Raw genomic sequence first — 13,759 nt, forward strand, 5'->3', positions numbered from 1 at the left:
AACAGACTCAGTGAAGAATTTCTAGAGTTTATGCTGTAGGAAGAAAGCTGATGACTCCAGAAAGGAGGTTTGGGGTAGGAAAAGTAAGGTTAATCAAGAAGTTGGTAGGCCTGTGGGTAAATATAATTATTGACAGTATGAGAAAGTGATAATAGTGATTGTTTGATTTGGGGTTTAAAAAGTTGAACTAAAAATATTATAACAATGTGTAAGAGAGTAGTTGAGTAACTGATGTTTAAGTTCTGATGCTTCTAATATTGTTTTGAGCTATGGTGTCCATTATAGTAGCCACTAGTCTTACGTAGTCATTGAGCACTTGACATATGGCTAGTCTAAATTGATCTCCAGTTGTAAAATGTACATAAACTTCCAAGACTTAGTATGATAAAAAAAAAATGTAATTTTATATTTATTACATGCTGGTATTATTTTGTGTTCAATAAAATTGTGTTCTTTTTTTGTCTTTTAAAAATATGGTTATTAGAACATTTAAAAGATCGTCTTACATTATAAGATCATCCTATATGCTCATCTTACATTTCTTTTGGACTGTACCAGTCTGGAGGGTGGAAATTTTAAGACTAAAGTGAATCAGATAAATTTGTATTTTAAAATTGTAAGGGTCAACACAGTAAACATAGGGATAGAATATGTAACTTCTAAAATAATTGGAGAATTGGGGTGACTAAAATTAAAGACATCTAATCCAAAAGAATTCAGGGGGGGAAAAAGTTAAAAAGGTCACAAAGTGAACTCATTTTAATGGTGTTAGGAAAGGTTCGTTGGAGGGTTCCTTTCAGCTTTTAAATGTAGAATTTTGAAGGTATGGAGTTGGACTTAATTTAACCCTAATTATCTCCCAAAGTCTCCATTTTCAAATACCATCACATTGGGAATTACAGTTTGAATGTATGAATTTTGGTGGTCATTAACATTCAGTTCGTTGCATCCTATATTTCCCTCCACTTCCACCCCAGGTAACCACTATCTTGAATTTGGTGTTTGCCATTCCTGTGAATGTCTGTACTTTCCCTGTGTGTGTTATTTATGTTTTGTGTCATAAGCAATATATGGTTTTGTTTTGCATGTTTAAACTATGTATATGTGCCACATGCTGCTTGTATTCTCTAACTTGTTCTTTTTGTTCAATGTTATTATTTTTTAATTTTTTAACGTTTGTTTACTTTTGAGAGAGCACAAACGGGAGGGGCAGAGAGAGAAGGAGAAACAGAATCTGAAGCAGGCTCCAGGCTCTGAGCTGTCAGCACAGAACCTGATGCAGGGCTCGAACTCTGACTGTGAGATAGGTCATGACCTGAGCCAAAGTCAGATGGTTAACCAACTGAGCCACCCAGGTCCCCATTTTTGTTTTTTTTAACCCAGGTTTACATGTGGCTCTAATTCATTTTCATTGCCATATGGTATATGATTATGTTAATGTACCTTACCCTACTGACAAATATCGAGGTTGTTTCTAATTTTTTCCTGTTATAAATTACTGCTGTGAGTATTCTTGTGCATGCATTAATAAATGCCACTATTCAGGTTTCTCTGGAAGTGGAATTGCTGGATTATATCGTGTGTCTGTTTGCAAGTTGATATTGACATGTTGCATTCCTAAATGGTTGTGCTAATTTATACTTCACTAGCAGTGTATGAGAATTCTTGTTTCTGTATGTCTTCTCTGATAATTGGCATTGTTGGAATTTTTAATTGTCAGACTGAGGAACGTGTGAATAGATCTCTTGTTTTAGTGTGAATTTCCTGAGAATGAATACATTTTCTTTTTTTTTTTTTTTTAATTTTTTTTTTCAACGTTTATTTATTTTTGGGACAGAGAGAGACAGAGCATGAATGGGGGAGGGGCAGAGAGAGAGGGAGACACAGAATCGGAAGCAGGCTCCAGGCTCTGAGCCATGAGCCCAGAGCCCGACGCGGGGCTCGAACTCGCGGACCGCGAGATCGTGACCTGGCTGAAGTCGGACGCTTAACCGACTGCGCCACCCAGGCGCCCCTACATTTTCTTTTTTTTTTTTTCTTTTTTTTTCTTTTTTTTTTAATATATGAAATTTATTGTCAAATTGGTTTCCATACAACACCCAGTGCTCATCCCAAAAGGTGCCCTCCTCAATACCCACCACCCACCCTCCCCTCCCTCCCACCCCCATCAACCCTCAGTTTGTTCTCAGTTTTTAACAGTCTCTTATGCTTTGGCTCTCTCCCACTCTAACCTCTTTTTTTTTTTTTTCTTTTTTCCTCCCCCTCCCCCATGGGTTCCTGTCAAGTTTCTCAGGATCCACATAAGAGTGAAACCATATGGTATCTGTCTTACTCTGTATGGCTTATTTCACTTAGCATCACACTCTCCAGTTCCATCCACGTTGCTACAAAAGGCCATATTTCATTTTTTCTCATTGCCACGTAGTATTCCATTGTGTATATAAACCACAGTTTCTTTATCCATTCATCAGTTGATGGACATTTAGGCTCTTTCCATAATTTGGCTATTGTTGAGAGTGCTGCTATGAACATTGGGGTACAAGTGCCCCTATGCCTCAGTACTCCTGTATCCCTTGGATAAATTCCTAGCAGTGCTATTGCTGGATCATAGGGTAGGTCTATTTTTAATTTTCTGAGGAACCTCCACACTGCTTTCCAGAGCGGCTGCACCAATTTGCATTCCCATCAACAGTGCAAGAGGGTTCCCGTTTCTCCATATCCTCTCCAGCATCTAGAGTCTCCTGATTTGTTCATTTTGGCCACCCTGACTGGCGTGAGGTGATACCTGAGTGTGGTTTTGATTTGTATTTCCCTGATAAGGAGCGACGCTGAACATCTTTTCATGTGCCTGTTGGCCATCCGGATGTCTTCTTTAGAGAAGTGTCTATTCATGTTTTCTGCCCATTTCTTCACTGGGTTATTTGTTTTTCGGGTGTGGAGTTTGGTGAGCTCTTTATAGATTTTGGATACTAGCCCTTTGTCCGATATGTCATTTGCAAATATCTTTTCCCATTCCGTTGGTTGCCTTTTAGTTTTGTTGGTTGTTTCCTTTGCTGTGCAGAAGCTTTTTATCTTCATAAGGTCCCAGTAATTCACTTTTGCTTTTAATTCCCTTGCCTTTGGGGATGTGTCGAGTAAGAGATTGCTACGGCTGAGGTCAGAGAGGTCTTTTCCTGCTTTCTCCTCTAAGGTTTTGATGGTTTCCTGTCTCAGGTTCAGGTCCTTTATCCATTTTGAGTTTATTTTTGTGAATGGTGTGAGAAAGTGGTCTAGTTTCAACCTTCTGCATGTTGCTGTCCAGTTCTCCCAGCACCATTTGTTAAAGAGGCTGTCTTTTTTCCATTGGATGTTCTTTCCTGCTTTTTCAAAGATGAGTTGGCCATACGTTTGTGGGTCTAGTTCTGGGGTTTCTATTCTATTCCATTGGTCTATGTGTCTGTTTTTGTGCCAGCCCCTACATTTTCTTATTTATAGGCCATTCTTGTTAAATACCTGTTCATGGATATAGTCTATCCATTTTCTTTTTAATGTAGTTTTTATCCTTTTTTAAATTGTTTCCAGGAGTTTTATACATTATGGGTCCTAAAGCCATGTTACTTACATACATTAACTCTTGTCTGTGGCTTGTGTGTTTTTTTTTTTATTGAATAGAATTTGGAAATTTTAATGTCACATTTATGTTTTAGTTCTAAGAAATTTTTCTTTAACTCAAGATCTTATATATAGTGGTTTTTATCATGAAAGTTTTGAAATTTTGGTTTTCACATTTAGGGCCTCAGTCTACCTGGAATTTAACTTTAGTATATGATAAAGGTTTAATGATTTTTCCCCCCTTATGAATAACCCATTTGGTACCAACTTAATTGAATAGTTCATGTTTTTTCCCCACTGATCTGCAGTGTCAGCTGTCAGATTTCCATAGATGGATGGAACTGTTTCTGGGCTATCTGTTCTGTTTCATTGTTTGTCTATCCTGTACCAGTACCACAGTGTCTTAATTTAGTGTAGCATCACAGTAAGTCTTGGAACCTTGTAGAGTGAATTTCACAACTTTGTTCTTCAAAATTGTCTTGGCACTTTCTTTACCATGTGTATTTTAAGATCAGTCGGCTGAGTTCCATGAAGACTTTTTGGTTTTGATTAAATTGCACTAAGTTTGGGGAGCTTGACTGGTTCAGTCAGTTAAGCATCTGACTCTTGATTCGGCTCAGGTCATGATCTCATGGTTCGTGAGATGGAGCCCTGTGCAAGGCTCTGCACTGACTGCACAGCGTGCTTGGGATTCTCTTTCTGCCCCTCCCCTGCTCCCGTGCATGCTCTCCCTCTGTCTCTCAAACATTTAAAGAAGTTTATAGGATAATTGTAATATTATATTTACATTATCAATAAAATAAGATGGCAGTGCTTGAGCTCAAAGGTAGGAAACTGTAACATTTGAAAAATTTACCTCTTTCTTCCCCATAATATTTTCTGCAATTATAGAGGTTATGCTTAATGCCAAAAAGGAAAGTAAATTAAATCACCAGTGATTTTACCGAAGTTAATCAGCACTGTATGTACTTCCCATCATTTCCTCTATATATTACAAAGATTTTAAGCAGCTTATATATAAAGGGTGAGGAAAGAGGGACACGTCTTTGATAAATAGTTCAATTTCTTCCAAAGTTACTAGTTTATTTACTGCTTTCTTAGAAAATTATATTTTACTGGGTTTCAGATATCTCAGAATTCTATAGCATTTTTAAATTCCTTTTTATTGCTAATTTTGATCATTTGTATTCTGTTTATTTCTCTTGTCAGAGACCTTATTTTACTGGTCTGTAAAAAGAATCAGCTTTTCTTATTTTTTTTTTGTTTCTGTAATTGATTAATCTGTGCTTCTATCCTTATTTTTCTGCCTCACATGAGATTTATTTTATTGTCTTTTAGTCCACTTGAGATCCTGAACTCATTGACTTTCTTGTTTAAAAATGGATTCAGGGGGCACTCAGTCTGTTGAGCGTACGATTTTGGCTCAGGTCATGATCTCACGGTTCATGAGTTCAAGCCCTATGTCAGGCTCTGTGTTGACAGCTCAGAACCTGGAACCTGCTTCAGATTCTGTGTCTCCTCTCTTTGCCCCTTCTCTGCGTGCGTGCTCTCTCTGTCTCTAAACTAAATAAACATTAAAAAAATTTTTTTCTCAGACTGTCTTATAGTACTGTACTCACCCTTGTGATGAAATAATGGCAATGCGAGGAGATGAAGTGAGGTGAATGACATAGGCGCATTGTGATGTAGGATTAGGATGCTCTTGACCTTCTGACAATGCCTCAGAAGAAGGATCATCTACTTCCAGGCTATGGTTGGCCATGAGTAACTGAAATTATAGGTAAGAGGGGACAACTGTATATGACTTGAAAATATTTTCTCCCATTCTGTAGGTCCTCAGGTTGCCTTTGGTGTCAAATCCAAAATATCATTGCCTAAACTCTTGTTAAGGAGCTTAGCACCTATGTTTTCTTTGAGTTTTATGCTTTCAGATCTTATATTCAAGTATTTAATTCATTTTGAGTTAGTTTTTGTGTATAGTTTGAGATAGTAGTCTAGTTTCATTCTTTTTATATGTGGCTGTTCAGTTTTCCCAGCACCATTTATTGAAGAGACTGTTTCCCCATTGTATATTTTTGGCTCCTTTGTCATAAATTAATTGACCATATATGTGTGTATGTGTGTGTGTGTGTGTGTGTGTGTGTGTGTGTGTGTGTATGTGTATGTATATGTATGTATGGTTGCATTTCTTTTCTGTTGATCTATGTATCTAGTTTTTATGCCAGTACATCGTGTTTTGATTACTAGTTTGAAATCAGGGAGTGTGATGCCTTCAGCTTTGTTCTTCTTTATCAAGATTGCTTTAACTTTTCAGGGTCCTTTGTGGTTCCGTACAAATAGTAGGATTGTGTGTTCTATTTCTGTGAAAAATGCTGTTGGAATTTTGATAGGGATTGCATTGAATTTGTAGATTGCTTTGGGTAGTATGAACATTTTAATGATACTGATTTTTTTCCAAACCAGGAGCACAGAATGTCTTTCCATTTATTTGTGTCAATTTTTTTCCCTTTTTAAATTTTTTTAAAACTTCATTATTAAACTTTCAAGATACATAAAAAGTAGTGTGAATGGTAATGGTACAGTAATACACAAATCCTTCCTGTTGGAGAATATTAAAGTAAATCTCAGAGATCATTTCATGTCCTCACTAAATACTATATTGTGTGTCTCTAACATAATAATCTCCTAAGGATGATATTGATACCATTATTATACCTTAATAAAATTTAAAATAATTTCTTAACATCTAATTTCCAGCAGTAAGAATTTTCCATTTGCCTCAGAAATGTCTTGGCGCCTGGGTGGCTCAGTCAGTTAAGTGTCTGACTTTGGCTCAGGTCATGATCGCACAGTTTGTGGGTTTGAGCCCCGTGTCAGGCTCTGCGCAGACAGCTCAGAACCTAGAACCTGCTTCAGATTCTGTGTCTCCCTCTCTCTCTCTGCCCCTTTCCTGCTTGTGCTGTCTCTCTGAATAAATAAACATTTAAAAAAAAATGTCTTTTTTTTCTCTTTCAAATCAGGATCCAAGGAAAGTCAGTATGCTGATTTGGTTAACGTCTTTTAAGTCTCTATAAAGATAACTATGAATCAGTTTACCTTCCATTCCCTTTATTGCTTTTTCTTTTATTGTTTATTAGAGAAACTGGGTCATCTATTCTGTACGGTTTTCTACTTTGTTGATTTTGGTGATTATACTTCGATGTCATTGTTTTACATGTTCCTCATGTCCTATTTCCTGAGGTGAGGCTTGATCAGATTCAGGTTTAATTTTTAGCAGGAATATTTTGTAGATGCACTATGTGTTTTTCCTGTTGTATCACACCAGGAGGAACATATCTCATTATCTTTTTGTGACGTTAACATTTATCAGGAGGTTCAGGTTTGGTTAGCATGATGTATCCAGTATAGTGCTCCCATTATCCTTTCATACCTTCTTGATTTTATTAGTTAATAATTGCAGTTTCGTTGGGTATTGCAAAAATGGTGATCCACTCCTCCCCCCGCCCCCGCCTATTTTAGATTTTTCTGTTAACTTTTTACGTCAGTATTTTGTCATACTGGAATTCCCTTCTTATAAGAAAACAGGCTTCTACATTTATTTCCCAGTCTTATTGCAATGATCATTCTTTAAGAAGTCTTTAAGTTTTCATTTTGAGCTATTGAGAGCTTATAACACCAGTAGCTATGATACTTACTTGCTTGAAGTATCATTTCTTGTTCTAGATCTTAGCCATTTCTTTAAAAATATCCTGGTTTCTTTGGGTGAGTAGTGGTCCTTAAGAGACCACAGTAATGTGGGTGCAAAGGTGCTAATTGCTGTTAGGTGGTCATTACTTCAAAGCCCTTTTAGTGAACAGAGCTAGCAAATAATTTGGAGACATAATATTGTGAGCTTATTTGTTATTTCCAATTTAACTTTACAGTTTTTACTTTTCTGATTTTATATTTCTACCTCTTGTATAAATTTGAATAATTTTGCTTGCTAACATTAAAATTGTAATATATGTACATATATATACACTAGTTAAAAAGGAACATCAGTATTACACTGACATTATAATTACTGAATACAGTTTAAAGTTTCTTTGCAGTTATTTTTGTCCTTATAGTATAAAAACAGAATATCAAAGTTTATTGAAAGAATTCTGTGTGTGGTTCTACTACCAAGCTGGTAGGTTTCATGTTTTCATTTGGTTTTGATTTTTAGGGATTTTTTCCCCCTAACATTTTTGGCTAAATTTTCCCAAATCAAAAGTGAAATAAACTACATTTATAGAAGTCTGGTTAATACTTCCTGTCCACTCTCCTTTGCTTTGTCTATCCCATTATAGGTGTCATTTTCATCAATTTTTGGCTTATCCTTCTTTTGTGTAATGTAAACAAATGTGAATTGCTTCCTACATTCTCCTTCCCATCACCCTAGAGAGAGTGACAGTGTATACAGGTTATAACAGCTACAACTTCCTTTTTAATGATAAGTTTATCCTGGAGATCACTCCATGGCTGTACAGGGAAATTTTTGTCTTTTTTTTTTTGTACTGCTGTATAGAAAATATATGAGTGCCTCCATTCCCGATAGCTTGTTGAATAGAGTATATTGTTCAGTGATTGGGGTTTTGCCAGTCTGATAGATGAGGTGGCACCTAAATGTAGTATTAATTTGAATTTGTTTTTTTCTATGATCAGGGTTAAACAGCTTTTCATATTAATCTTTTGCCCAATTTTTTAAATGGGGTAACTAGTCTTTCTAAAATTTTATAATAGTCTGCACCACTTGAAGTTTATATTCTCATTTTGATCCAAGTTATACAGGAATTATTTCAAAATTTCATCTGATTAAAACATTGAATTTTCAGAGTGCTGCCTGGGTAGCTCAGCTGGTTAAGTGTCTGACTCTTTGATTGCAGCTCAGGTCATGATCTCAGGGTCGGGAGATCGAGCCTCTTTCTGCCCCTTACCTACTGTATCTCTCTCTATTTTAAAAAAAAAAAAAAAAAAGGTAAAATAAAACAATTGAATTTTGTTCAATTTTTTCCCCCTCAAAATATCTTATTCTGTTTGAGCAAATATGGTTTGCACAATTTCTTCTTTATGGAATTTATTGAGTTACTCATTACATAGATTATGATCTGCTTTTGAGACTTTCACAGGTATTTAAATACAAGGATGAATTGCACATAACTGAAACATATCAGTTGGAGAATTAAAAAAACCGTAGTATACTAATATACTAGAATGCTACGAAGCTGTTGATAAAATGAACTAGATTAGTAGTGTTGATCTTTTTTTTTAAAAATCTATAAGCTGTTTTATTAAATGAAAGGAGAATGGTGTTAAACAGCAGGTATGGTGTGATTCTGTTTTGTGTGAATATTAAAAATGTAGATATATATACATTTTTGGAAAGGAATTGTATTGAATTTAAGGACAAATTTTGGACTGTGGAGAACTTTACGTTTGCATCATTTTGGACTTGAAGTTTCTAAATTAATATTTGGAATTAATATGGAATGTTTTCAGTGCTGTTGTATATGCTTATGTGTTCCTTTTAATATCCCTCTACCCTGCTATGAGTAGTGACTGCCCAGAATTATTTTATCTTTTTCATATTTTGTCATGTAAATGACAAAAATGTATTGTTTTATATTTTTAGTTTTGTGAAAATGGTATGCCTGTTTTCTGTTTCTCTCACTTGTGTTTTACTTTAACAGTGTTTTTAATTATTAGCCATGCTTTTGTATATAGTTATGTAATACTCTTTGCAATGTAGTATTCATCTGTTAAAGTACCCTGATCTATCTCTTTTCTTGTTGGAATTCCTCTGGGTCATTTACTGTTTTTGACTTTAAGAATAATGCTGCTCTGAACATATTTGTACTACTTGGTTCATGTGTGCAAAAGTTTTTGAGGGTACATATCTAAGGACAAGTATTGCTAGAATGTACAGTGTGTTAAACTTCATAAGGTAGTACAGATTATTTGTTGGTGTTTTGCTCCAGTTCATGTTAACAGTAGTATACAAGAGTTCTTACTGTTTCAGATTCTCATCAGCACTTGGTCAAGTGTTAAATTCCTTGGTTTTTTTCATCTTGGTATGTAATAATTTCTTTGGTCTTTCTTTATATTTCCCTAATTATTAATGAGGCGTTACATCTTTATTTTCTCCCGACATATTTATGGTCATTAGTGTTTCTTTAGTGAAATTTTATGAAATATCTATTTATGTCTTTGCCTAATAAAAATTTGAATTTAACCAACTTTATAGTTTTTTATGTATTGCTATTGATTCTCTGTTATTTATGTTACTCATATCATTTCCTAGTTTGTAGATTTCGTTTTCACTTAATACTGTGTTTTGATGAATAAAAACTGCTAATTTTAATGTATAGAGTTTTAATATGGCCATGAGTTCCCATTGCCATCATAATTAAAATTATTTATGTGTTCTTTTTCCACCATTTGAATCTTTGCCTTGTTCTTATTGATATCTTTGCTGTTGATTGTTGGAAATCTTTAAAGCCATCTCTAGTAATAGTTTTTATGTTTTCATCTGTTGTTGGGATACAGTTTCTTTTAGAGAAATTTTGTGGCCACTCTGTAGGAGTATTTTCTCACACGGTTCATTTTCTTGTGTTATAACTGAAAAAGTCCTTACATGACCTGAGGGTCATAAAGATATCTTAATACATTACAGAAATTTTTAAATTAACACCTCTTACATTTGTCTGTAACCCATCAGAAAATTACTATTTTTTGTGTATTGTATTAGATAGGGATCCAATTTCAATTTTTGTGACCTTGTAGAGATAACCAGTTAAATAAAAATGGCAGTGCCATTTCTTCACATTACAGGTAAATATGTGTTAGGGTGAAGGCTAAGTTACTGTAATAAAATGCAGAACATAGTGGCAGAAATAGGCAAGTTTATTTCTCATAAGCCAAAGTCCTGCTGGCTTAAAATGGTATCAGTTTGTTCCATAAAGGTTATTCACTAGGCCAGCTTCATCTTGTGGCTTCATTATTTCCTAAGCTTTTGTTGTTGTCTGCATGGTTTGGTGATGTATAATTGTGCTGTCTTGTTTCATTTTTTTCCTTTGATCATTCTCAACCTGAGGTTTGTCAAGGACACCAGGAATAGTCATGTGAGTGAGTTCTTTCCTTTCTGAAAATCTAGTTTTTCTCAGGAACTTGATGTTGGCATCCTTGCCCCATGACTTTCTGTCGTGGTTCCTTCTTCTCCAGAAAAGAAAGTCTTTGGGCAGTTCTTAGTCCTGAAACCTGGCAGAGCCCAGGACTCTTGTCAGCCTCAGCCTCCAGTTACTGCTTGCCTTCCTGGTAGTGTCAGCAGCTCTTCCACCTGGGAGTGATGGATGGTACTTGGATTGTACTATTATGATGAACATAATATCTAATAATAAAATTAAAAAATTTTCAAATACTGGAATGATTGTAAAATGTCATTTAAATGTGCTTTTATACTTATCCTATATGTTTACGCTTATTTTTTCTTTGACGTATAAGTTGTATCTTTCCATGTTAGCATTTTTCTGATTGTTTTTGTGGGATACTAATTTCTCATGAAATGGTCATTATACAGGAAAAAGTTTCTGTGGTCAGATTTTAAAAAGCACGTCAATGCGTATCTTAACACTTCATTTCTTTTTTTAACGGAATCTAAAATCAATTGACATCCATCTTAGATGAATTAATTATAAAAATATGTATTTTTAGTAGAGATTGTTATTCCGAATTTAAGTTCTAATTTAGTTTGTTTCCATAGCCAGTATTGTGGAACAACCATCAATCACGATTCTGTTGAGTCATTTGATTTTATATCTTTTCCAAGTTAAGCATCAGTGTCAAGATATAGCAAATAAAATTGTCCTATCAGTTAATGTGGAAACATTAACGTTATTGGTACTATAGAATCACTTATTTTCGGCATAGTAGTGGTAAGCTTTATATTCAGTGGAAAGGCCAACATAACTTTAAAAAAAAAAATGTTTTTAATGTTTATTTTTGACAGAGCGTGAGCGAGCATGAGCAGGGGAGGGGCAGAGAGAGAGGGAGACACAATCTGAAGCAGGCTCCAGGCTCTGAGCTGTCAGCATGGAGCCCAACGCGGAGCCTGAACTCACAGACTGTGAGATCATGACCTGGGCCCAAGTCGGACGCTCAACCGACTGAGCCACCCAGGCACCCCATAACTTTTAAAAAAAATAATGTTTATAAACATATTTTCAGTAATTTTGGTAAAAATATCAAGAATTGCAAATAATTTTATATTCTACTGACTCTGTTATGAAGGCTGTTAAACCTACTGTATTCTAGCAGCATGTGTGAAATCATTTGAGGGAGAAACAAGACCACAAATAAAATGTTAAAAAAAAAATTCATTAATGAACATATATTGTAGGAAGGAGAGTGTTCTGCACACCACACATCAGAATTACAGGCTTTTATACTTCAGAAGACCTAAGATTCCTCACCCCTTATCTCCAGAGTTACTTATGAACCCCCACTGGTATGGAAGGATTATGACTCCCGCAAACATCTAAAAAGTAAACTAATAATATATATATATACATGAAAACAGGTCAAGTATACTTTTGAAAAAGTATGGGAGTCTGTTTTCTGAGAACTTGGGCAACTGTTAATAATAATCAGCATTCATTCATTAGTCAACTGTGCTTGGTTGACACTTCGGAATATTATAGTGAACGCTGCGGTGGGCTAGGCACACTGTCTGGTGACCACTGTTTGTGTGTTACAGCATTTAATCCCAAGGATTTTAATGTAAATACTTTCTCCATATTACAAATGAGGAAGTTAAAACTTAGGATAGTTATTTACTAGTTACATAGCTGGTAGGTGGAAACTAGACTACAGAGCCCCTTTTCTTAATGCAATATTGCATACTTGTCATAAAAACAACGAAAACTAGGTTAATCCATTACATCAGTAGACTGAAAAAAGAAAAATCACATTTGACAAATCTAATATCCACTTATGACAAAGGCTAGAAATAGATGAGAACTTCCTCAACTTGATGAAAAATATCTACAAAAAATAAAAAACCTACAGGTAACATCGTACTTAATGGTGAGAAACTCAACACTTCCTGAGATTAGGTACAAGGAAAGGACATTCCATCTCATCGCTTCCTTTCAACATCCTATTGGAAGCTTTTGCTAATGCGGTAGGGCAAGAAAAGAGAAAAGGTACACAGATCAAGAAAGAAGAGATAAAATTGTTGTTCACAGATGACATGGTATATGTAGAAAATCTGAAAGAACTGAAAAAAATCTAGAACTAAGGAGCAATAATTGCACTGTTGCAGGATTCAAGGTTCATATACAAACATCGGCTGCTTTCCTATATATCAGTGGTGAACAAGTGCAATTTGAGATTAAAAACACAGTATCACTGACAGAACCGCAGAAAGTGAAATACCTAGGTATAAATCTGACAAAATATATAGAAGATCTATGTGAGGAAAACTGCAAAACTCTGATTAATGAACCAAAAACCAAAATAAATGGAGAGATATTCCGTGTTTGTGGATAGTAAGACTCAGTATTGTCACGATACCGGTTCTTTCCAGCTTGACGTACAGATTTAGTGCAATCCTAGTCCAAATTACAACAAGTTATTTTATGGATATCAACAAACAGATTCTAAAGTTTCTGTGGAGAGGCAGAAGACCCCAGAATAGTCAACACAATATTGAAGAAGAACAGAATCGGAGGACTGATCCTGCCCAATTTCAGCACTTACTGTGAAGCTACCGTAATTGAGACAGTGTGGTTTTGGTGAAAGAATAGACAAATAGGTCAGTGGAACAGAATAGAGATCCTAGTATAGAGCCCCCTGTAAACATAGCTTATCTTTGATGACAGAGCAAAGGCAAGACAGTGGAGCAAATAATGGCGTTTTAACAAATGCTGCTGGAATAATTGGACATCTACTTGCAAAAGAATGAATCCAGACGCAGTTAACACTCTTCTGAAAAATTAACTCAAAGTATATCATAAACCTAAATGTAAAATGCAAAACTGTAAAATTCTTAGAAGATAATATAGGAGAAAACCTATATGATCTTGGGTATGATGATGCCTTTTTAGATATAACACCAACGACACAGTCCATGAAAATATAATTGAAATGC

The 13,759-nt window shown here is 35.2% G+C and overlaps 1 protein-coding gene across 6 annotated transcripts in view; it reads left to right on the top strand.

Annotated features, from left to right (window-relative positions):
- The window catches only part of PTBP2 (polypyrimidine tract binding protein 2), an 84,179-nt gene that overhangs the window by 14,545 nt on the left and 55,875 nt on the right, over positions 1 to 13,759 (top strand). Inside the window, exon 1 of one of the 6 annotated variants that reach the window (XM_045478380.1) lies at positions 5,308 to 5,371. The exons of the other annotated variants lie outside the window; for them this stretch is intronic. The gene's annotated coding sequence lies outside the window, so the exon portion shown is untranslated. Of the gene's footprint in view, positions 1 to 5,307; positions 5,372 to 13,759 lie in introns of those variants that run through there. 6 annotated transcript variants of the gene reach the window in all.

The sequence above is a fragment of the Leopardus geoffroyi genome, chromosome C1, assembly GCF_018350155.1.
Source record: "Leopardus geoffroyi isolate Oge1 chromosome C1, O.geoffroyi_Oge1_pat1.0, whole genome shotgun sequence".
Taxonomy (NCBI): Eukaryota; Metazoa; Chordata; class Mammalia; order Carnivora; family Felidae; genus Leopardus; species Leopardus geoffroyi.